This window comes from Cryptomeria japonica, chromosome 9, assembly GCF_030272615.1.
Source record: "Cryptomeria japonica chromosome 9, Sugi_1.0, whole genome shotgun sequence".
In the NCBI taxonomy this organism is placed as follows: Eukaryota; Viridiplantae; Streptophyta; class Pinopsida; order Cupressales; family Cupressaceae; genus Cryptomeria; species Cryptomeria japonica.
In genome coordinates, this window is record NC_081413.1 from 644,904,204 (window position 1) to 644,929,531 (window position 25,328).

Consider the following 25,328-nt stretch of genomic DNA (forward strand, 5'->3'; position numbering starts at 1 on the left):
ATAAAATAATTATTTATTCAAATCATAAGCATAAAATATATCTAACTTTAAGACATAAAAGATATCTTATTCTAGACAATAATAAGACATAAATTTTATCCATTCAAACAATAATTCATAAAATATATTCAATCGACAATAAATCATAAATCATAAACAATAAATCATAAAATGTATCCATTTCAACAATAAGTCATAAAATGAATATCTATTGCAATAATAAGTCAAATTATTTCATTTCAACAATAGATCATAAAATGTATCCATATCAACAATAAGACATAAGTCATGAAATATATTAATTACAACATTAAGACATAAAATATACTATTCTCAACTTCAATAATACAAATAATTTTCACAAAATTTCGATTTGAAGTTCAAAAACATTACATAAATTACTTTTTTACCTCTCCTTTATGTTCATTACCTAAATTACTTTTAAATACTATTTCTTTGGCAATTTATTCTTACAATATAAATACAACTAATCTTCATTGGCTTTTTAAAACTAATAAATTAAACTATACTAATTTTTTAAAATTAGTTTGCAATATAAATTTAACTAATATTAATTGTCTTTCAGAATAATATAATACTAATTAGTAATTAATGGTATAATAAGTAATTTCCTTAAAATATAAATTTAACTAATACTATTTACTAAAATAAATTAATAATACTAAATACTTAAAAAATAGTAAGTCATGAGGGGTACCTTCACCTTGGATTATTTGAATTTTGGGGTTAATACACTATTCTGATGGGCTGTTTGATGCCCTTGCTTTGTATTTCTTCTTCTTTGAATAAATTTTAACCTTTCATTTATTTCAAGAATTGTGGTGGTCTTTCATCTGTAAACGGACTTCATAATCTTCTTTCTCTTCGTGATATTCTGATGAAATTTTCCCTAGTAAAATTTGCTGCCCTTTCTTCTCTGCTGCTAAAAACTTCTTTTAGCAAATGTGATTAACTGGTATAAAGGTATAAAGCAAGTTGTGTAGCTATTGACACCATCCTCCAAGCTTGTGCCACAATGGGAGCTTTGATACATGTTAAAGATGCATTAAAAATAATTAAAAGTGATTTTTTTTGTCAGTTGTATTTGTGTACATTATAATAAACATGTATGCAAAATGTGGAAGCATCAATTTTAAGTGATTTACAATTTCAATTGTCTTGGAATACTAACAGTTAATTTAAGTAGCAGACTATATGACAAAATACCTCACCAACCTCACCAAGATGTGGTCTAATATGACCGTAGTAATTGCAAATTTGATGGTGTTAATTCCAGCCAGAGAGCCAGTGAATATCATGAGCAGTACTTCACAATTTCGTATTTAAAACATAAGACACTATAACACAAAACTGAAAAGATCTTACTTGCACTGGAGTGCCATGACGACCTTATAAACTTTGAAACAAAAGCTTTCATCTCTTTTATTGGCAAAAAAGATTAGAAATGCATATCTTATCCGTATTTGAGACATTTTGATGCAAGGCCATCCTTGGTAAGCTGTAATCCTCATCATGAGAAAAATTTAAAAAATAATCAATAACAGAACTAATCAATAGGCATGGGAATAGAAGCAAAAGGAAAAAGACAGACAACTTGCCATTCTCAAAAGTGCGAGTTTCTTCTTCTTGTTGCAGCCAAGGTAGGAAGTGTTTAGTCAGATGGAAAAGACTTGGCATTTGAAATTTTGTGCAGGTATATAGAAGAAGTGATTACCATGGTTTAGAAGGTATTTCTTACTTGTCAAGTTCATGAACGTTGACAATTGAAACAAGTAAGACTGTATTCCTGAGGAAAGTATAGCTATTTCTATCTACAAGTCTGAAAAAGGAGACCGGTCAGCTACAACAGATAAGGAAGACTTAGTTCTTTCATTTTTCACTATAAATGAATATTGTACAATTTCCCTGAAACTGATATTTTCTAGCCATTATGATTAGTGAGTAGGATTTCAAACTGATATTTTCTAGCTTTTTTTATTACTGTAAATATTGACTGGGAAGCAAAATGTTAATTTGTGATAACTCAGAGGGATTAATAACAGAGTCAAAACTGACATGTGAAGATCCATCTCGTCTAAAAGAAGAAAAGCAAACAAACTAGAAGTTTGGAGTATTCAAATAAATGAAAATTTTGTTACTGTAAATCCCCTTTATGTGTAGGTAATGGTACCCAGTCTTAAAATACGTAATGTTCCTACAATATGCACATGAACCATAATAGTTTTTAGCTAATACCTACGTAAGACTTGGTAGAATCAACTATAAGTTTGTGTACTGACAAAATTTGATTGATACATTTCTATTTGAATAAATTTTATCATCAAACTAAAAGCCCTCTACTTAATCTCAATTTATACAACTTTGAGCAATACATATGTACCGAGGGCATTGAACTCAAGCTCAGGTGCCCAATTAAAATTATGGTCTAAGCTAAGCAAGACAGGGCCATCATTCACCGCTATGAAATTTTTAATCAAGGTAGTGGCAGTGTATGATTGCGACTTGATTGAATTTTATGGAAGGCAATGCGCTACAAGACTAAGTCAATCAAAAGTACATCAATAAATCTTTTGAATCAAACACAATGAATTAGGATGGGCTGGCATGTTTTGCAATGGAATACACACACAATGAAGTAATAATCTACCTAGGTTTTCTTACAATGTACTCTGAAAAACTATAGCATAAAAAGCTGGTATATTGCTTACAAATACAACAGAATTGATCGAAAAGGGAAAAGAAATCTCCCTGTTAATGGCGTACTGCTGCTAATTGACATTATGTTCTTGCAGGGAAAGTTGGAAATAGCTGGAGGACAACACAAGATATTAACAGCAATTGGGATAAGTGATAAGTTCAATCCCAAATTCATGGATTGCTTTACAATCACCCTTGTGGTAGACTGCTTGTTCTGAGCATGGATGCTTAGGTGGCTCAGCATATCTACTCGAGCAGATTTGAACAATAGATGGGCAGACTATGCAAGACCGGGCGGATGGAATGGTGAGGACTTTCCCAATTAAAGAGAAATGCAATTGATATTTCACATTAATTGAATTTTACTGAAATCATAACTGAGCACAAATTTGTTTATTTATACTGTCCTAAAACTAAAATCGTCACTAGCAAGTTCAGATCTAATTTCTATAATCATACATCTTAGCCTACTCAAAGGTTCAATTACAAATAGTCGCTATTTGGGTTTGAAAATGTGTATAGTTTACATAAACAATTAACTAAGAACCAATCACCCATTTTTTAGCCTTTACGCTCTGCTACATTATCCCGACTTTATTTAATGTAACCAATCGGACTCATTATGCATTTGTGTATCAGATCCTGACATGTTGGAGAATACCATTCACATTTTATCTTTTATTCTTAGTCTTTACAAGTTTTTGGATGCTCATAAACTTACTTCAAAGCCATTACTTGAAAATACCATATCAGATCTGGACCGGGAAAAATGGAGTTTGTTGTGGTATAATTGAAGAAAGATCGGTAAACAATGTTATCCACACTAAAGAATTAAACCCTCACTCAAAATATGTTCTATCTCATTATCAATTGGAACACTATTATGACTAAAACAAGTGTTAGCAACTCTATATATTGAATGATGATGATAAACAATTCGAATTTCCATTTCCTCTTAATCATGATTGTAGGCACCATTGCTGATAGGAAGTGATGTGAGATCTATGACTCCAAGGACAACAGAGATTCTTGGCAATATAATCAATCAAGGTGAGATGCTTTTTAATTTAGGCCAATTAGAAAGGTGTTCATGTAGGTCTATATTCTAATTTAGGTGCTTCAAGGCTCATTCTGAGTAAATGGGTTGGAATTCATTTTGATTTTTTTTGAAGATTCCTAATCCTACATTATCTCACCAATGCTCACCAAAAAAATATATATAAATGTCCCACTTTTCAGAAGAAAGGAAGAAGATGAAAACTAACCTTTCAAATGTCGAATTTGCCTCCCATCCTCTTTACAATTATTAATTGTTGTCCATCTTTTTCATCAATTCCAACAAGAAAAAAAAGGGAGTGGGCAGAGAATAACCTGGCTGAATCTACCACAACACAATTTTCACAAGAAATCAGTAAATCATAAACAATCTAATATCAAAACCAATACAACAACATTCATAAATCCATTCCAGATTTAAACCAACAAAATCCATACTAGTAGATGCAGTAGTACAAAAAACTCATACTAATGGAAGATGAACAGTACTTCATGCCTAAAATAAAAGGATTTAAAAAATAAGTGGGTAGAGAATAACCTCGTAGATTTAAAACTTAATGACAAAGTCAAAACTAACATATGAAGATCCATCTCAGAAAGAAGACTAGCAAACAAACTAGAGGTTTGGAGTATTCAAATAAGTGAAAACTGACAAAACTTTGATACTGTAAATTCCCTTTATGTATAGCCAATGATACCCAGTCTTAAATTATGTAATGTTCCTACAATATGTACATGAACTATAATAATTTTTAGCTAGTACCTACGCAACATTTTGTATAATCAACTATAAGCCTGTTCACTTTGAGTAATACATATCTACTCGAATAAATAATTTCATCAAATTAAAAGCCCTCTACTTAATCTAATGAAAGGAAAATTTCTCCTTGCAATGAGATGTATTTCCATGAAAATATCAGTAGAATCTCACAAATCAAGTAGTTTCTCTGTTTTTTCTTCATGAATTCTTGTTTTAGACTGCCTAGATATCTCAACACCCTTCTTATGAATATATTTATAGAATAGTGGGGTTTGGCTTTAGGCATGCCCTGTTTTTTGTCCTTTGATTTGATTTTTTTTTTATAATGGCACAGATTGTCCCCATTGCATTGGTTTTATAGATATCTGATATCTCCCTTGCTTGTCCCTTCAATTCTTTTCATATTTTATTCTATTTACTTTGTCGGAATGTGGCACGAAAAAAGTTAAAATGATCAAAAGGCGAATAGGCTGTTAAAATCAATTTATACGACTTCGTTTAGTTTTCAAGGGGAGTCTACAGGGAAGGAGAACCAATCAGCAATAGATATGAATTTAAAGAAAATAGTTTACCATTACAATGTTATCCATAGGGATAATATTTGATTGGTAATCAGGAAGGATTTAGTTTCGTGGTAAAAAGCTTAAGAAAAACAAATCACCATAATACAAATGGAGATCTATTAAATCTGTGCTTACTATAAAAACATTGTTGTATACTGTATAGTGCACTCAGTGCAGCAGTAGACTCTCTATCATCAGTACCACAATTATTGTGGTTATTTGTAGACATAGAATTATTTCAAATTTTCTACACAATCAAAAGAAATAAACTGAGAAGTGTTTAAGAATATATTTGTTGCAGTAAATTGCCTATCAGTATGCCAAAAGAAGAACCAATCTGGTACTAGTGGCTCGCAGGGAAGAGAGGCTGAGATCTATAAGGGTTAAAGCTCGTTCAATGTTTCAATCATGGCAGCAGATGTGGTAAATCAAGAAGATACATAGATGAGACGATTACCCAATATGGCCACTCATTTATGCGACATGTTCAAATCCTGTTCATCATTAATAAGTACTTATCATTTGGAGACTCTATAGTTGATCCCGGTAACAATAATTACATTTTTGATGTTCCTCCATATGGAAACAATGGTTTCTTTGACAGGACGCTTCTCTGAAGGTTGAGTAATTGTGGATTTTACAGGTACCAATTAATTATAAAAACATGTTTTGGAGTCTTTTATGCTACAACTTTTTTTCATATTGGTGGTGCCTAATAAATTCATATGACTATTTTTTAAGCTGACTACGCCAAATTGCCACCTATTCTACCATTCTTCTAACCCGAGACTGATTTTGCATCAGGTGGAGCAGGGACTCTGCCTGAGACCAATGAAGGATTTGTATGTTTCTTTACTTTTTCTCTATTTTGACTGGGAAATTGAAATGAAAGAAGCCACTAAAATAGTTTACAGACTGTGGATAGAGAAGTTAATTTGCTAGATCTACAAAGTGTGTATTGACATATATGCAAGTGTATTTTTCTGATGAAAATGCTCTTAAAATTAGTTAGAATGATCTAGGGATGACTCCTTTAAGTACATTCCCTAAGCACACAATTCAAATTTTTTTTGGCCCTCTCACCAATGAGCAATGGTCATATCTAGGATTATCAACTATGAAGCACAAATAATTTTAAATTTTGAAAAGGGGTATAAGATCACACATGATCTTTTCTAGTGAACAAAATTGTAGGTAAAGTGTAGGTATGTTCTAGCCCAAGGTAGAGATGTTTCTACAAATAGTGTTATACACATTTTGAATAGAGATATGTGATATACAAAATGTTGTGTGAATTTTAACACAATGGGTACTGCCACATATCTAATATTGTCTTAAAAAGTTTGTCCCACAAGAGAGGTAGGAGAAACAACCAACATTCATTAGAGGAAAGCGAGCCTTGAGCACCTTCCAAATGTAGTGATTGTACGGATAACTTCTTGCCATCCAAACCAAGAATTTGTTAAGTGTCCTACTTGTAATCTTACCCTATAAAGTAAAAATATTTCTTTTTATGATTTATACATCGGCAGGCTCAATCATTTCTGGTTTTAAAGAGCTTTTCAAAGGATTTGAATCCCTAATAAGTCAATCAAATTGCTAATATAGTAGTTGTAAGGTTACAAATGAAAAGAGCAGATCCACCACTTACAGTTAAAAAGCTCACTTACAAAACGAAAGGCTGCTTTCATCATATTGTTGTAGTAACCGCTCACATGCACTTACCATAAGAGAATTGCATTTGAAGCAAATTATGGCAATAAGATTAATCCTGTTGGTCCTTAAACAATCTAAAATTTGCTCTAAAATCTATGCTGATTTTTTTTTTCAGAATTTGATTGTGTAAAATTTTTTGGCATCAATGTATCAGATCACACTCTGTGATTCATTGTTACAATTTTGAAGAACATAAGAAAGAGAGAAATCTTCCTCATCTAAGACCACTTCTGTTCTACAATTGTAAAGAATATGGCATTTTACAGTGTATAGGACTTTGGGAAATTCTAATATTGTTCTGCCAACTCCAGTATAACAAAAAATCATCTGGGTTGTTATCACAAGATAAAACATCATCTGGGTTATTATCACAAGGTAAAAAAATCATCTGGGTTATTATCACAAGACAAAAAAATCATCTGGGTTTCTCTTGGTTGCTTGGAGTTGGAATCGAACCGGATCAAGGAAAAGTGTTAATGGACATTCAAGGGAAACTACAGAGGAGGTAATGAAGAAGCACATTGAGAGCTATGGAGATGTTGTGGAGGCTATGATCATGAGGGGCAGAAACACTGGTCATTCTAGGGGATTTGGATTTGTATTCTATTTGGACTTGGCAGTTGCAGACAGAGTTGTTCAGGAGAAGCATACCGTTGATGGAAGAATGGTATATGTGTTAACACCATTGTTCAGTGCTTTTAATGAAAGATGCTTTGCTTGATTTTGTCTTCTTGTTTAATTACAAATACACATTCAAAAGTTTTTTTGGGCTTCTCAATAGATAACTCATTCTTATCTTCTTTTCTAATGGTTGTATTTAGTATTTTAGTTGTAAGATATAATTAAAGTTTTAAAACACATCCCCACTACAGTGTGTTTACAGATGGAATTTATGAGTGACGCTCATGATTAGGATTTCCATTTGTTAAGATATGGGTCCTTAATCAAGGGTCAAAATCAAGGTATTTGAAAATAGGCATCCATCTTCATCCGACCCTGGGTCCTTAATCAAGGGTCAAAATCAAGGTATTTGAAAATAGGCATCCATCTTCATTCGAAGGGTCGGATGTAACTATTAATGACAAATAGATATTGTGGAGACCCAAGTTTAAGCTTCTCAACACCCAAGTTCAATCTTCAACACATTTAATTAATGGTGACCTCTTTTAGATGTATTTGTTAATTTCAAATGAATATAGAAGAAACCAACCAAAGTTTAAGCTTCCACACATTTAGTTAAGGGTGGCCAACAATTTTGGAGGTCAATGCATATGAGTCATAAAGCCAGCCAATGGAATTGGGTATACAATGTATCGACAAAGGATTGGGGCATCTTAAAACTAAATGAACTAGATGTATTTCCTTCACATCCCCTGTTTATTTGTGCATTTAGAATCATTGGCCATTTTCTTGTGGGGTTGTGGGGAAACTCAGGTTTTGGATTTGCAGAAACAATTGGATCAATTCGAAGAGGTTCAGAAAAAGCTTTGTGCAAGAATTCAGGTTAAGCAGCATTCATAAATTTCTACGCATTGAGAATCATTGGCCATTTTCTTGTGGGGTTGTGGGGCAATTCAGGTTGTGGATTACAGAAACAATTGGATCAATTCGAAAAGGTTCAGAAAAATCTCTGTGGATGAATTCAGGTTAAGTAGCATTCATAAATTTATACGAAATTGGATCGAAAGTGAGTCGACTAAAGGGGGTTCATGACAGAAGTACAATTGGAGGAGGAACCCAGGGAAGTATATTTTGTCAATCTTAATTTTAAAATTAATTCAGTTATCTTTGATTGATCTTAATGAATTCTTAGTTTAGAAGATGATGATTAATCCTTTTAATAAAGGGAACTAGATTTCATCCAAATCCCCTGTTTGCGTGAGAGAATTGAACATCAGCGCAGTTCCGTGGGGACATTGAACACATTCTCAGTTGCCCAAACTTGGATAACCCAGTCCCGTGAGGACATTGAAAGCAATCTTGGAAATACAATTAAAACTATGTTCTAATCTAAGCAAGACAGGGGCCAGCATTAAAGATAGCGACAGTCTACGATTGCAACTTAATTAAAATATGACTGAAAATTTTATGTAAATCAATCAAAAGAACATCAAATCCATCAATAGATTTCCTGAATCAAACACAATGAATTTGGAGGGGCTGGCATATTTTGTATATCTATGGTTGAGAAGAAAAATCTTGCAATGGAATACAACACACAATGGAGTAATATTCTATTTGGGTGTTTTTTTATAAAGCAAAAGAATATTACTTCAAATACAGCAGAATCGATTGAAAAGGCAAAAGAAATCCAAATACCTTTCAGATTTTGTACTCGCCTCCCATTCTCTTTAAAATCATTAATATTTATGTTTACATCCAAGTCTACAGAAAAATGCAAACCCTTGTTGCCTTCATTGTCCATCTTTCTGACCGTATGCCTACCATAACACAACAATCACAAGAAATCAGTAAATCATAAACAATGTAATTTCAAAACCAATGCACATCATTCATAAATCCATTTAAAATTTAAACCAACAAATTCCATACAAGTAGCACGCAAAATTCATGCATTATGGAAGATGAACTGTACTACATTCCTAAATTAAAATGATTTCAAATTAGGAGACGAATATAACTATAATTAGGAGACGAATATAGCCGTTTGTGATTTTAAATTTGAATTGGGAGAATTTTAAGCCAACGTTTAAAATGAAATCTAATATCACATGCTTTTAAGGTGTGTCTCAAATCCTTCACATTCCCTTCCCCAAGTCTTAATATCAAATGGTTGAATATTTCACTAGAAATACAAGTATGAACACACATTTATTGAATTTCAGGTGTCTCATTTTTAAAAAGAGAATATCAACACAGTGATTATCTTTTTTATTTTGATTATCTATAAGAGTTACTAGCCATTTTTTAATAAAATTGTTTTATAGTAATTTTTCTAACTATAAGATATGAGTGTAATCTATTTTGAAATATGAAGAATAGAAATGGTAAATTAAATAAGTCTTGTTATGAGAAGAAATGTTGCTACATTTAAAAATATCCATCTACATAATGTGGTTTGCAACATATGAAAACCAACATTATTCGTACATAAATAATAGGGGAGTATATTATAAGAGTTTTAAGTTTGTAGAATTGGAGATATAGATTCTTTTTACCCTCTTTACTTTAGATAGGTAAATTCTCTAGATTTTTCCTTAACTTTTTAGTTTGAAGTCCACTTTGTTGTGTCTCTTTATGAAAAGTATAATTTTTATCTATGTTATTACAATTTGACAAATTTATTTTCCTAAAATTGATCATATAGTTTTACGGAATCTTTGGTGCTATCAATTTTTTTGTTTGGTAATGTTATTTTATAATTTTGTGCAAATATAACTTTTAATGGCTAAACTTCTAAATTGCAAAGTTTAAGTTGTGTCTTTTGAGAGGTAAACTAAATTTAAACCATGTGACTCCACATATTTATGCTTAATTGAACTTCATAATGGAGAAAATAAGTTAAACTTAAGTTTTTAGGAAGTTTTTCATTGTATGATAGTTGATGAGTATGTGTCAAAAAGACAAATTTGTAGCTGCAACACAATTGCAACTACATTTAAGCTTAATATATTATGAAATTGATGTGTTTAATCCTTAAAGAATCTCTTTATAAACCTAATATTAATATGTTATGAACATGAAAGGTTGAATTTTCCATGGTAAAAAATAAGGATAACAAGTGGGAACCATTTAACATTTCCATTTTTTAGGATTTCATGCCATTTTGCCTTCTAGATGAATTATGGGAAAAGCCACACGTTTTAAAATTGGATCTAACCTATGATGTAATGCCCCAAGCCAACACACCTAGGAAAAAGCCAACAAAAAAATATATTATTTTTGAAACAACAAGATATGATAACTAAATGTCACGCTTGCACAAACAACATGCACACAAGTGTCACACAAACATAATAGCACAAGAGCATTAACTGTTAGATGCAATGACAGTCCCAAAGACACTGAGAATGGGGAGGGGGAGGAGGAGGGGGTTGGTGGGGCGGGGGGGGATTTTAATCATTGTCTAATTGGTTAGTGGAATATTTGAACTTATTTATAACTTTGCAACTTAAATTAATATACCGGTAAACAAGCAATGGTGCAGCAAAGAGAAATAATAGAGACAACATAAATGCACACCATAACACAAGATGTTTTGGCAAGGAAACCCGGTGTGGGAAAAACCTCGATGGGATTTGTGACCCACAATATTTACTCATTGGCCAATATGAATAAATATTACTTACAACATGGGTCTACACATGCAGGAAGGCCTACAACCTAGAGCTCACTTCTCAAATGAAGAGTCTCACTGACTACATAATAGATAATTAAATCTAATACAATGTGTATACACATAAAAATTGGCTATGAGAAATTAAATAAATATTTTATATTTATTTAATAATTATTCTTCTATTAAATAGTTAATTTGAAAAGATTAATTTATTTAATTCATTTTCATGTTTTTCTATTAATTAATATTTTATTAATTAATTCATCTATCCTATTCTTCTAATTAATTAAATATCCAATATTTAATAGTTATTCTCCTATCCTATAGTCTCAAATATTAAATAATTCTTAAATTATTTAATCCCTTTTCCAACTCATCCTCCATCTCCACTTCATCTTCCCTTTGCCAACTCATCAAACATGTGGCTAAGGAAATTAATATTTCTTAAATATTAATTCATCATTTATCTTCAATTTTCAAAATTAATGAAATTGTGTACGTACACATATTTCATAACCATTTCCTATATTCTCTCCAACACCCCCCAACATCTTAGGAAGGACTTGAGTCCACTTGTCCTATCATGCCTAAATTTCCTCTAACCATCCCTAGATTCTCTCAGTCAGCAACCCAGTCAAGGTGAGATGAGTGACAATTGTCTTCTCCTTCCCCCTTTCTCTCAACCTTCACCTTTGCTCACAGCCATCCAAATCTGCAGATCTGATCATGACCGTTGATCTAAGCCACATCATCTAATCCTCTCAAAGTCTATAAAATCAAGAGCTTCAGTTGAGAGAGAGTTAGTCTTCAAATTGAACTTATGCATACGTGAGTTTTTGAAGCAAATAGCAAATAGCCTAATCATATAGCAATTAACATCATAGCATAATCATTTTTAGCATATCATGTAGTATTTGCATATCATAGCATCAGTTAACTACAAGTTATCAGTCCATTCTTCATATGCCATCTTGGAAGCCAATAGTGCATTGTTTGAGAGCATACCATCTGCAACCAAGAACAGTGGAGTTAGGACACAAGGAGACATAAGCCATGAAGGTAAAATAATGTTTTATTTTAGTATATATTTCATGTAGTTTCATTGGTGGAATTTGGATTTCCTGTATGCATTTCCATTTGTATTTTGTGAAACTCACTTATTACAGGTAACATTTTGAGGATGAAATTCAAGCTCACACATTTTGGCGCCCATTGTGGGGCTGGACCTCGCATATACCTTTAAAAATATCGCAAAAAGTTAAATTAATGCATTTGTAATGCAAATTCACGCATGTGTGAATTCTGACAGCGCTTTTGTTTGACAGGTTAGAGGTTAGAGCATTTGCATCATAGGTTAGCGTATATGTCATGCAGGTTAGCGCCTGTGTCTAAAAAATTGCGCATTTGCATCATAGGTTAGCGTGTATGTCATATAGATTAGCGCTTTTGTCTTAAATTTTGTGCATTCGCATCACAGGTTCGCACATTTGCATCATAAGTTAGCGCATATGTTAAAGAAATTGCGCTTTTGTATCCACAGAGCAACGCTTTTATAATCTAAGTTAGCGCTTTTGATCTGCAGTTTAGCGCTTTTGAATAGAAAGATAGCACATATGTTAAGTTAGCGCTTATATTTATAAAACTGACAAAATTTTCTTGCAAGACTGAATGTCCAAGAAATCAGATTTTTCAGATTACTAACATACGTGTGCAGGATGACATCTAAGACAAATTTCATGTATTTTATCATCTAGCTAATTAAAAGTCTTCATTTGGGAAGTAATATATCATATCTTGTTCATATAGTTTAACTAAGAGGATAAATTGATAGCATGCAACTTGCATTTTTGGTATTTTCTCTAAAATAGTTGCACATAGACTTTTAAAAGGGCTAAAATGAACACCATGCTTGTTGGAGCAACATCTCCAAATAGGACTTAGCCAATAATTGCTTTGGAAAGGTTAAAAAGAACACTTGTATTTTGTGTCTTGAAAGTGGTAGGTATATGCTCTCCCCTTAATTGGGTGACCAAAAAGCCAAACCCACTCTTTTATGCTTTCTTTACTTTCAAACAATTAAATCCTTTTAGAGGGCTTGCCTTCTCGAGTTGCCTTGAGGGGGCCAGTGAGAGGGGAATGACCTAAAGTGGAAATGGGCTAATACTGAGTCCTTCCAATCCACTATAAATAAATCATGTTTGTGACGAAAGTCCCAAACAACATGTGCTGATAAGTTCATACCGACACTATGTTTCCCCATAAACCCTATGGAGCGTAACCTCTATAGGCTGGGAACCTTCTGTATTTACAGAGCCGAAAGTGCCGCATGTATGGCCACATGACCGAAAGCCTTTACTAAAAACCACTTGTACTAGTTGCCAAAATCCTTCTAATTGTTGGCGCAGGAGGTCGGACCTCTGAAGCGACTCACATACAAACAGTTCCTAGTAGAGATATAAAGTTTGCCATGGGGAGATTTCATGGAAACTGGTGCTTTGCTGCCCCAAAGAAGTGAGTGTCGAGGGTGGAGCCAGTGGGGTCAAGCATCTAAATATCTGCTTTGAATAGCATAGCCTCGGGGGAAACTCCACTTGAGATTCAACAACTATTGTCTCGGTTTGCCATAAGGATTGTACTTGCTTGTGCATTTTGTTTATTAAACATTGTGTCTTCTATGTCTATAACATGTTCCAAATGGTAAAAAATTGAAGAAAATTATCATCTACAAGAGAGGAAAAATCCAACAAATTACTGAGAAAGTGTGATCAAAAGGAGAATACAAAAGCTTTTCAACACTTGAAATACCACGTCAAAATCAAAGTGTTAAAAAATCAAATATCAAAATAATTCTTGAAGTAGGTTTGTCTCTAAACCATCACGTATTTTCAAACTAGCTCAAACAACTAGGTTGTTAAATCCAACAGGTAATATTCAAAAGGTTCTATAAACATCAACATTTAACAAGCTATCGATTCAACCATCTTAAGTGCAAAAATCAACATCTTTGTCAAGTTTCTCATCAGGATAATCAAATCCTCTATCATGAAGCTTGATCAAATCTATACTAGGTTCCTAATCTTGGATATATCTTTCCTATTTTAAACCTAGGTCATATCAAAACCAAAAATTACACCAACATTGGAATCAAAAAAAGTTGTAAATTGTCAAATGCTTATATGACTCTTAAGTATCACCTTAAGAAAATAAAACCCAGTTACAAAACTAGTCATAAAAGGATAATATTCTTGTATATCAATCGCAAGATCTTATTGAAACATAGGACATTCTTGCATCGTTTTCGTCACTACTTACGTGGCTGCGATACAGAATTTAACGGTGAAACTCTACAAAGACGTGCCTTTCAACAAAGAGATGCTTTATCCCAACAAACAAACAATAGTGGCAAGATCAACAAAGCATATCTTCCTAAACCAATAATCACCTATTGACTTGGTACTTTGAAATAAACACATGCCAGTTTGGACTAGAGCCCAACACGAACAACTTAGAAAACAACAACAAATGGAGGAAGAAGATACTCCTATATTCCACACTTTTGGATTTACCATTGTTGACGAAGAAGCAGTCAATAGCACCATTAGAGACCTTGAGCAAGATTTCAAATTTGATAGGCTAATGGAAAAACTGTTGGCAAAACAAAAAGAAAAATATCTCTTGATGTTGGCAAAATCTTGAGCTAAACTACCACAAGACTTTAACATACAAAGCTTGAAACAAGATGTGGAGGCAGGTAATACTCAAAACATGGATGAGAAAAATAACGAATATGTGAACAAAGAAAGTAACGAAGAAACAAGGAAAGAAAGGGATGACAAAAGAAAAGAGCGTAGTGATAAGAGAGCTCATGAAGAAACAAAGAGAAACTATGTGGACAATCCATTATCAAACCTTACTCAACAAATACAAACTCTACAACAACAGATACAAGACATGCAAAATGGGACAAACTCCAAGAAATATTCATTAGAAGATATATGCCCATATCCTTTTGATAAAAATTTGAATATGATACCATTTCTGCAACATTGCGAGATTCCTAAATATGACAAATACGATGGAAAATCTGATCCTCAAGATCACATTAGGGAGTTTTGTACTATGAGCATGGAATTTGCTCATGATGAAACTTACCTTATGCGTCTTTTTCTTAGGAGTTTAAATGGACAATCAATGGAGTGGCTTTCAAGATTACCATCCAGAATCAAATCCTTTGAAGAACTTGTGAATAGGTTTATTTCACAATACTAAATAAAAGAATGGTGAATCCTTTATGATCTTCTTGCAACTATGAAAACACATGTTTAATAGGTACCCCCAAGATGTACCTAATCAAGAAAAAATGGACATATTCATTGATAATCTTATCAGTGAAATGGGTTATCGACTAAGGATGCAATGTCCTCCCTCTTTTGCCAAAATGATTGAGAATGGTCTTAAAATAGAGAATGCAATGGTAAAGAAAGGAGAACTAAAATTTAACAACAATTCATACAACAACAACAATGACAAACCCAAGTTCTGGTCAAAGAATAGCAATGTCGAAAATGGGAATGACGATAATAGTACTACAAAACAACAACAACCAATTTTCAATCTATCAAGTCAAATCCCAAGCAATAACAATCCAGAAAACAACAAAGCTAAGTCATTTTTCTCCAATCCTCAAAGAAAATTCACAAACATTGGAGAATCTTTAGATTCAGCTCTAAAAACTTTACTTGCTAAGAAATCGATTGTTTTGCCAGAAACAAGAAATTATGAACCACCAGTCAAGCCCAATTGGTGGAATGACAATCATTTTTGCAACTATCATTGGAATAAAGGACACCTAACAAATGATTGTCAGAGATTGAAACACCTTATCCAAGATCTAATCGATAACAGAGCCATTACAGTGGATAGCCATAAAACGAACGAATCACACTTGGCTTTCAAAACTCCACTCCCAAATTATGACAAGGGCGAATCATCCCAATTAAAAGATGACAAAGGAAAAACCAAAGTGAATTATACTTATACATACGATGATGTGGTAAATGTAATCATTGTTAACAAAAATTCATCTTCAGAACCAATCAATGTTATCACGAGAAGCAAAGCAAAGGTTACCTTTCCAGGTATAGCAAAAGACCCAACACCCAATCCACAACAATACAATTTAGTAGAGCAATTAAAGAAAATACCTGCTCAAATATCAATTCTAGAACTTCTCAAGATTTCACCTATGCATAAGGAAATTTTGGAAAAAGCTTTAGTAGAAACAACAGTTTCAAAAGATTTGGATATAGATCAGTTCCAAAACATGGTAGGGCACCTTATAGCTCCTCATTGCTTGTCATTTTCAAAAAATGATGACGCATCATTACAACATCCTCATAATGCTCCCTTACATGTTGAAGTCTCCATAAATAAAACTCGTGTCAAATGTGTGCTCATAGATGGAGGAGCTTGTTAGCATTTGGCATTATAACAGACAATGGGAGATTGTTGGCATTTCAATAAGGATATTGAGAAGGTTGTTGATGATTATGGATATATCTGATTAAGGATTTTTACTGCCTTAATATTATTATTTTGTCATTGATGTCAAGAAATTGATTTTCTAATTTAGTTTGATGTTGCCATATCTTGAGAAGTATGATTTGAAGAATATAAAGATGTTGGTAAAAGATACAGAAAGATTATGATGAATAAGAGGATGAATAATGTATTCAAAGGGCAATTATTACCGAGTCAGACAATGATGAGATCATGATGTTTAGATTGTTTTGACATCATACATATGTTGTAAATTGTAAGGTTAATACTATACTATGTTACCAAGCAAAGAACCTATTCGGTAAACCCCAAGGAACCTAGTCGGTAAACCCTAAGGTTATCGCTATCGGTTAATGAAGGCAGAATGTCTACCGAGTGAAGTTTAGTATTTACCGAGTTTTTAACTGAGTTGTAACTGAGCTGTAACAGAATGCATTAAATGGTTACATGCATTATTTAATGAAGAGAGTTGATGAGTTGGAATTGATTAAATGATTGGTATGCCGTAAATGAAGTTTGTTAAAAATCTATGGCAATGGAAGATCAACAGGAAGATCTACAACGCAGATTGAACCGCAATACCCTAGCACAAGTTCCAAGAAATGTATGCAAGTTCCAAGGCAGGGTAAAATGTTTTTAGATCGAAAGATGCATTGAACCTGGACAAGATTGAAGATTTGATGGCTATGATTGATCATGGGAAATGTGATCAAGGAGATTAAGTGGTTAGCTAATTGTTTATAAATAGGGAACTGTTGATAAACAATGCATGCGAGCAAGTGTATGCACAGGGATGTTACATAGTGATTACCGAGCACAGAAGCTTGAAGACCTGTTTGAATAACAAAGTATAGAAGCCCTACAGATGGACAAGATTAGTTCTATGTCTAGATTGTTTTGAACAAATAAGAATCTGCTTTAGCATTTTAGATGTGAAGTTGCAGATAGATTTTTATTACTGTTATTTTGTGAAAGTGACAGAAAATCTCTTAACTGACTGGACTTAATAGTCTTATTTGTAAAACCCTCTAGCAAGGTTGCATTCTGATTGAGTGTTTGAAATCCTTTAACAAGGTCACTTCTAACAAGGTGAAGATCCTAACAGATCTGAGGGAAATCCCTTAACTGAGTCACATCTAGCAATGTGTTTGTAATCTTTAACATGATTTACTTTTAACCGAGCATACTCTAGAAGAGTATATTTCGTAGTGGGTTCGAAATCCCACAGTGGTTTTTCCCTATTTGGGTTTCCATGTTAAATTTGGTGTTATGAGGTTTATGATGTTTATATGCTTTTGAGTTTGCATGTTTAACAGTTTTGGTTATATTACTAAAGTATATGTTACCGAGGTTGAATATGATGTTTTTATGGAAGATTAAGTTTGTATGATTCACCCACACCCTCTCATCTTGTTGGCTATTGGATCTGTACTTATATTAAGTATCAGAACTATCAATTGGTATCAGAGCATTGGACTCTAGAAGAAAAGTTTAAAGGTACTTGAGTTAAAGATCCAAAGATGTATAAGAGGGATGCACCGAAGCTGAACAAGTCAAGTTTCTCTACATGGCAGAAAAGGATGAAGCTGCATCTATCAGGAGTTGGAGAATTGTTGTATACTATCTGGAGAACGATTTTGTCACACCGAGCACCTATCCATTGACAATGGAAGATAAAGGCAAAGCAAGAACATATCCAAGAAATGTTTGAAATAACATCTGCATTGACCGATTCAGAGTTTAATGACCTAGAAGGTTGCAATGATGCAAAGGCTATGTGGGATAAGCTCATATCAATATATGGAGGAGATGAACATGTTCAAACAACAAAAGCAGATAGTCTAAGAGGACAACTTGAATCTATGAGGATGAATGAAGGTGAGAACATAACTCAGTACAGTACAAGACTAAAGGAGATTGTCAATCAAATCAAAGGAGTAGGTGGAACCATTGAAGAAAAGGATATAACAAGTAAGTTGTTAAGAACCCTTCTACCAGCTTATGCAATTCGAGTCTCTGCAATCAATGAATTAAGGTCTATACCTAATATGCCAATTTCTGTAGATGCTACTATTGGTAAGCTACATGCATTTGAGTTAAGTAACTTTGATAACAATGGATCTTCGGTAAATAAAGTTGAATCTGCATTTAGTTCTTTTCATCTTGATGAATCTAATGATTACAATGAAAGAAAGTATAAGTACTCTGAAGGAGATCATAGTGGAGCAAGTGAAAGATTTCGTAAGAACATGGAAGAAGTACACAAACTGTATGAGGAAATCAGAAAGCAAGAAGAGTTTGAAGCACTATTAGCCAGAAGGTTATCGAGAGGCAAAGGTAAGTATAAAGGAAAACTTCCTTTGAAATGTTTCAATTGTGATAAGATAGGACATATGGCTTCTAACTGTCCTGACAAAGACTCTACTGAAAAGAGAGATTATCGAGATGACAGACAAAAAGATAATCATTACAGAGGACACCGAGACTTCAGAAGAAGAGATAGAAAGACATGCTTAATAGCCGATGAGGAATCCAACGATGATAAATCAGATGAAACTGATATAGAGGAAGTAGTTTATGTGGCTATCAAAGATGGATCAGATGAAGAAAGGTATGAAGAAAAAACCCTAATATCTCACATAAACACTAATGATTCTTGGATCATAGATAGTGGATGCTCACATCATATGACAGGAGATAAACACAAGTTTGTTATATTAGAAGATTATGATGGAGGCTATGTAAGATTTGGTAATGATGCACCATGTCTGGTGAAAGGTAAAGGATCTATAACACTTCTTGACAATGCAAGATGCAATAATGTTTATTGGGTTGAAGGTTTGAAATACAATTTGTTGAGTGTAGCACAACTAAACAACACAAGTTACTGAATAGAATTTCAGAAAGGAATTGTCAAAGTTCATGACAAGAATGGAAAGTTAGCTGCTACCGGGACACAAACAAAAGGTAACACATTTCACCTTGACTCAACTCGAAACAAGTGTTTGTATGCAAAGATAGATGATGTCTGGTTATGGCATAAAAGGTTTTGTCATGTAAAATTTGATAATCTAATCAAAATAAGTAAGAAGCACCAAGTAAGATGTCTACCGAGTCTTGAAAAACCTGAGAATGTTATGTGTCGAGGATGCCAGATGGGTAAGATGACAAGATCAAGATTTACAAGTAAGTATTACACTTCTAAGGGAATTTTAGATCTTGTGCACACTGATCTTTGTGGTCCTATAAAAGTTTAAAGTTATTATGGTGATAAATATTTCATATTATTTGTGGATGACTATTCAAGGATGATGTCAGTAATGTTTTTAAAAGAAGAATCAGAAGCTTTTCAAATGTTTAAATGGTACAAGGCAAGAGTTGAAAATGAAACAGGAAGACAACTAAAATATCTTAGATCAGATAGAGGAGGAGAGTTCACATATGATGAATTCAACTTATTCTGCAATGATCATGGTATTAAAAGACAAGTCTCTACACCAAGAACTCCATAGCAGAATGGAATAGCTGAGAGAAGAAATAGATCTATTGTGGATTGTACTAGAACATTGATGATTGAAAAGAAAGTGCCACAAACATTTTGGAGAGAAGCAATAAGAACAGCAGTTTACACCCTGAACTGAGTACAATTGAAGAAAGGTACTTTGAATACACCATATGAAATCTGGTATGATAAGAAACCTAATGTAAGTTATTTAAAAATATTTGGAAGTAGATGCTATGTTCACAAAGATGATAGAAATGGTAAGTTTGATCAGAAGAGTAAAGAAGGAACATTTCTAGGTTATTCTTCTAGAAGCAAAGCATTTAAATGTCTGATCAAATCATCTAACAAAATAGTAGAAAGTGCAAATGTGAAAATTGATGAATTTGCAGAAAGAATGATGAAGGAAATTCCAAGGAACCAGAAGACTATGATGAATTTGTCTATGTTCAACCGACAAGTCTTACCGAGAAAACCATTGAAGAAAATGAAGAGAATATCCAATTACCGAGTGATGAAGAAGATCATATAGAGCCTACCGAGCCTGTATTAGCCAAGTATGTCAGAAGACATCATGCACCAAGTCAGATTACAGGAGATAAGGATGATCCAGTGATGACAAGGAACAAACTGAGACAAAACACATGTTTGATATTTGAATTTGAACCGAGAATAATGAAAGAGGCATTTAACAGTGAAGATTGGATAAATGCTATGATAGAAGAGATTGATCAAATCAAGAAGAATGACACATGGACACTAATCCCAATACCGAAGGACAAAAATGTAATCGGTACAAAGTGAATTTTCAGAAACAAGCTAAATGAAAAAGGAGAGGTCATTCGAAACAAAGAAAGACTAGTTTGCAAAGGTTATGCTCAAGAAGAAGGAATTGATTATGGTGAAACTTTTGCACCTGTTGCTAGACTTGAAGGAGTAAGAACATTGTTGGTATATGCTGCTTTCAAAAACTTCAAGGTATATCAAATGGATGTCAAATCTGCATTTGTAAATGGAATATTAGAAGAAGTTTTTATTGAACAACCTAAAAGATTTGTTGAAGACAAGAATAAAGATCAGGTATGTAAATTGAACAAAGCTTTATATGGTTTGAAACAAGCACCTAGAGCATGGTATGAAAGATTGTACTTTTATTTGATTAAGATTGGTTTTATAAGGACAAGTGAGAACAACAATATGTACATGAAGAATGATGAAAATGGAATACTGATCTCAGCCATATTTGTTGATGATATTATATTTTGTGGAAATGACTCTTTATGCAAGAACTTTGGAAATGAAATGAGAAAAGAATTTGAGATGTCATTAATCGGTGAGATAAAGTATTTTATAGGTTTACAGATACTGCAAATGAAAAATGAGATTTTCATTACTCAATCCAAGTACATAAAGGAAATCCTGAAGAAATTTGGAATGGAGGATTCAAAACCAGTAAGTACTCCTATGACTACCAACTGTAAATTATCAAAGAATGATGAAACTGCATCTGTTGATGAGACACTTTACCGATCCATGATTGGAAAGCTACAATATGTTGTTCACAGCAGACCAGACATAGCACATGCAGTAGGTATAGTTGCAAGATTCTCTGCAGATCCTAAGGAAACACACATGACAACAATCAAAAGAATTTTTAGATACTTGAAAGGCACTAAAGATTATGGCTTAGTATATCAGAAAGGAAATGATTTTGATTTAAAAGTTTATACTGATGTTGATTGGGCAGGCAACATTGATGACATAAAAAGCACAAGTGGAGGAGCTTTCTTTTTAGCAGAAAGACTAGTGAGTTGGCTTAACAAGAAACAAGGATGTGTTTCACAGTCAATAGCAGAAGTTGAATACATTGCTGCAACATTGAATTGTACCAACATTGCATGGATCAAACAACTGTTGGAAGGTATAAATGAGAAAGTTACCGAGCCAGTACCTATATTCTGTGACAATACCAGTGCCATTAACATTTCAAAGAATCCTGTTATGCACTCTAAGACAAAGCACATCTCTATCAAATATCATTATCTTAGAGAAGAAGCTCAAGAGAAGAGAGTGGTGTTAGAATATGTTAGCACAAAGGAACAAATAGCAGATATCTTCACCAAACCACTACCAAGGGACACTTTTGAATATCTCAAAAGTAAGTTAGGGGTCCTACCCCTATCTTCTACTCACTGACCGAGTTTGGTGAAAGCATCAATCTGATGACTCTATCGAATATCTTTTAGGAGTTGATGCTGATTTACACACTTTAGGATGTTTTCTAAAGGTGTACAAGAAATATTACAGGAAATAATGTAGGAAACAATACAGGGAACATGAATTGAAGACAAAATGCTCTGAGCAAAACTGAATTCACACATTACAACAGGAATTCACTTCATACAGGAAGAAATTATGTTTAAGTTCTTTACTTTTTGGCATTGTTGTCAAAGGGGGAGAAAACTGAGAAAGGGGAGAAGACTGAAGATTGGAAAAAAGATTAAAAAAAGGGGAGAAGACTGAAGATTGGAAAAAAGATTAAAAAAAGAGGAGAAGTCTAATGTATGGGGGAGAAGTCTGATGACAACAAGAGAGCATTTCAGCATTTCAGAATCACAGCAATCCAAATCTTTTAAGATCAAATCAATTGGTTTTGCCATCAATGCCAAAGGGGGAGATTGTTAGCATTTGGCATTATAACAGACAATGGGAGATTGTTGGCATTTCAATAAGGATATTGAGAAGGTTGTTGATGATTATGGATATAACTAATTAAGGATGTTTACTGTCTTAATATTATTATTTTATCATTGATGTTAGGAAATTGATTTTCTAATTCAGTATGATGTTGCCATATCTTGAGAAGTATGATTTGAAGAATATAAAGATGTCAGTAAAAGACACAGAAAGATTATGATGAATAAGAGGATGAATAAGGTATTCAATGGGCAACTATTACCAAGTCAGACAATGATGAGATCATGATGTTTAGATTGTTTCGACATCATACATATGTTGTAAATTGTAAGGTTAATACTATACTATGTTACCAAGCAAAGAACCTAGTTAGTAAACCCCAAAGAACCTAGTCGGTAAACCCTAAGGAACCTAGTCGATAAACCCTACGGTTATCGCTATTGGTTAATGAAGGCAGAATGTCTACCGAGTGAAGTTTAGTATTTACCGAGTTTTTAACTGAGTTGTAACTGAGCTGTAACAGAATGCATTAAATGGTTACATGCATTATTTAATGAAGAGAGTTGATGAGTTGGAATTGATTAAATGATTGGTATGCCGTAAATGAAGTTTGTTAAGAATCTATGGCAATGGAAGATCAGCAGGAAGATCTACAATGTAGATTGAACCGCAATACCCTAGCACAAGTTCCAAGAAATGTATGCAAGTTCCAAGGCAGGGTAAAATGTTTTCAGATCGAAAGATGCATTGAACCTGGACAAGATTGAAGATTTGATGGCTATGATTGATCATGGGAAATGTGATCAAGGAGATTAAGCGGTTAGCTAATTGTTTATAAATAGGGAACTGTTGATAAACAATGCATGCGAGCAAGTGTATGCACAGGGATGCTACATAGTGATTACCGAGCACAGAAGCTTGAAGACCTATTTGAATAACAGAGTATAGAAGCCCTGCAGATGGACAAGATTAGTTCTATGTCTAAATTGTATTGAACAAATAAGAATCTTCTTTAGCATTTTAGATGTGAAGTTGCAAATAGATTTTTATTACTGTTATTTTGTGAAAGTGACAGAAAATCTCTTAACTGATTGGCCTTAATAGTCTTATTTGTAAAACCCTCTAGCAAGGTGACATTCTGATTGAGTGTTTGAAATCCTTTCACAAGGTCACTTCTAACAAGGTGAAGATCCTAACAGATCTAAGGGAAATCCCTTAACCGAGTCACATCTAGCAATGTGTTTATTATCTTTAACAAGATTTACTTTTAACCGAGCATACTCTAGAAGAGTATATTTCTTAGTGGGTCCGAAATCCTATAGTGGTTTTTTCCTATTTGGGTTTCCACATTAAATCTGGTGTTATGAGGTTTATGATGTTTATATGCTTTTGAGTTTGCATGTTTAACAGTTTTGGTTATATTACTAAAGTATATGTTACGGAGGTTGAATCTGATGTTTTTATGGAAGATTAAGTTTGTATGATTCACCGCCCCCTCTCATCTTTTTGGCTATTGTATCTGTACTTATATTAAGTATCAGAACTATCAAAGCTAGCTTAAACATTTGCGCATTAATTTTGATAAAAGCTTTGGGATATTTAGAGAATGTAGTAGACACAGAAAAAAATAACCATCAAGGATTATGATGAAGCAGCACGTTCTTCTAAAGGAACTGTTGTGCTACCAATAAAGATAGGACCTGTGGAAAAGGATACATTGTGTGAAGTTTTAGTTTTGAACCTCTCCTACAATATTCTTCTAGGAAGACCATGGATTCACAAGATGCAAGCAGTTCCTTCTACATATCACCAATGTGTAAATTTTCCTCATGAAGGAAAATAGATCTCTATAATTGTAGATCCCAATCAATATTGCAATAATTTGAAGTTAACACAAGATACAAGAGTTCCACATAACAGAGAATCAGTATATCCTACCAAATAAATTCAAGAAAAGCTATGGGAAACTTTTGAAGAAAAGTTCAAGTTAAATGATGAAGGAATGGAAAAGTATTCTTTGCAAAATTTTCCACTTTCCCCTAAGTCATATGGGAAACCTACAGATATTCAATCAAAGACATCAGAAAAATCAAAACATATGTTTAAAGGAACCTTTGTTAGTGCCAGAACTCTTGAAGGGGAAAATGAAGACAAAGACATTCTTGGTTGGCTATATAAGGATGAAGATAAAACTATAGCAACAACAACAAAAGTCAATATTCCCATAAGACTATGGAAAAGGATATGAAATCATGCAAAAGATGGGATATGAAGGAAAAGGACCAATTGGTAAGCAACATCAAGGTATTTCAGAACCTATTTGTCCACACTCACAATCCACAAGAGATAAATCTGGGCTAGGATATCTGAAGTCTAATCAAAAGCAACATAATCATCAACAACAAAAATGGAGAAAGAAATCAATTTCTAAAGAGGAAAATTGGCAAGAGAAGCTAC

General features: G+C 33.4%; 1 long non-coding RNA gene across 2 annotated transcripts; it reads right to left on the minus strand.

Moving 5' to 3' along the window:
- Positions 1–717: 717 nt before the first annotated feature.
- On the minus strand, positions 718–9,410 carry LOC131066726 (uncharacterized). 2 transcript variants are annotated; one of them, XR_009111711.2, is made up of 4 exons: positions 9,367–9,410; positions 9,133–9,254; positions 3,984–4,099; positions 718–1,043 (listed from the first exon to the last, which is right to left on the minus strand). It is a non-coding gene; the product is annotated as an uncharacterized LOC131066726 (long non-coding RNA). The 2 variants fall into 2 exon arrangements; XR_009111710.2 differs by having other exon boundaries at positions 718–1,519.
- Between the last annotated feature and the right edge of the window lie 15,918 nt (positions 9,411–25,328).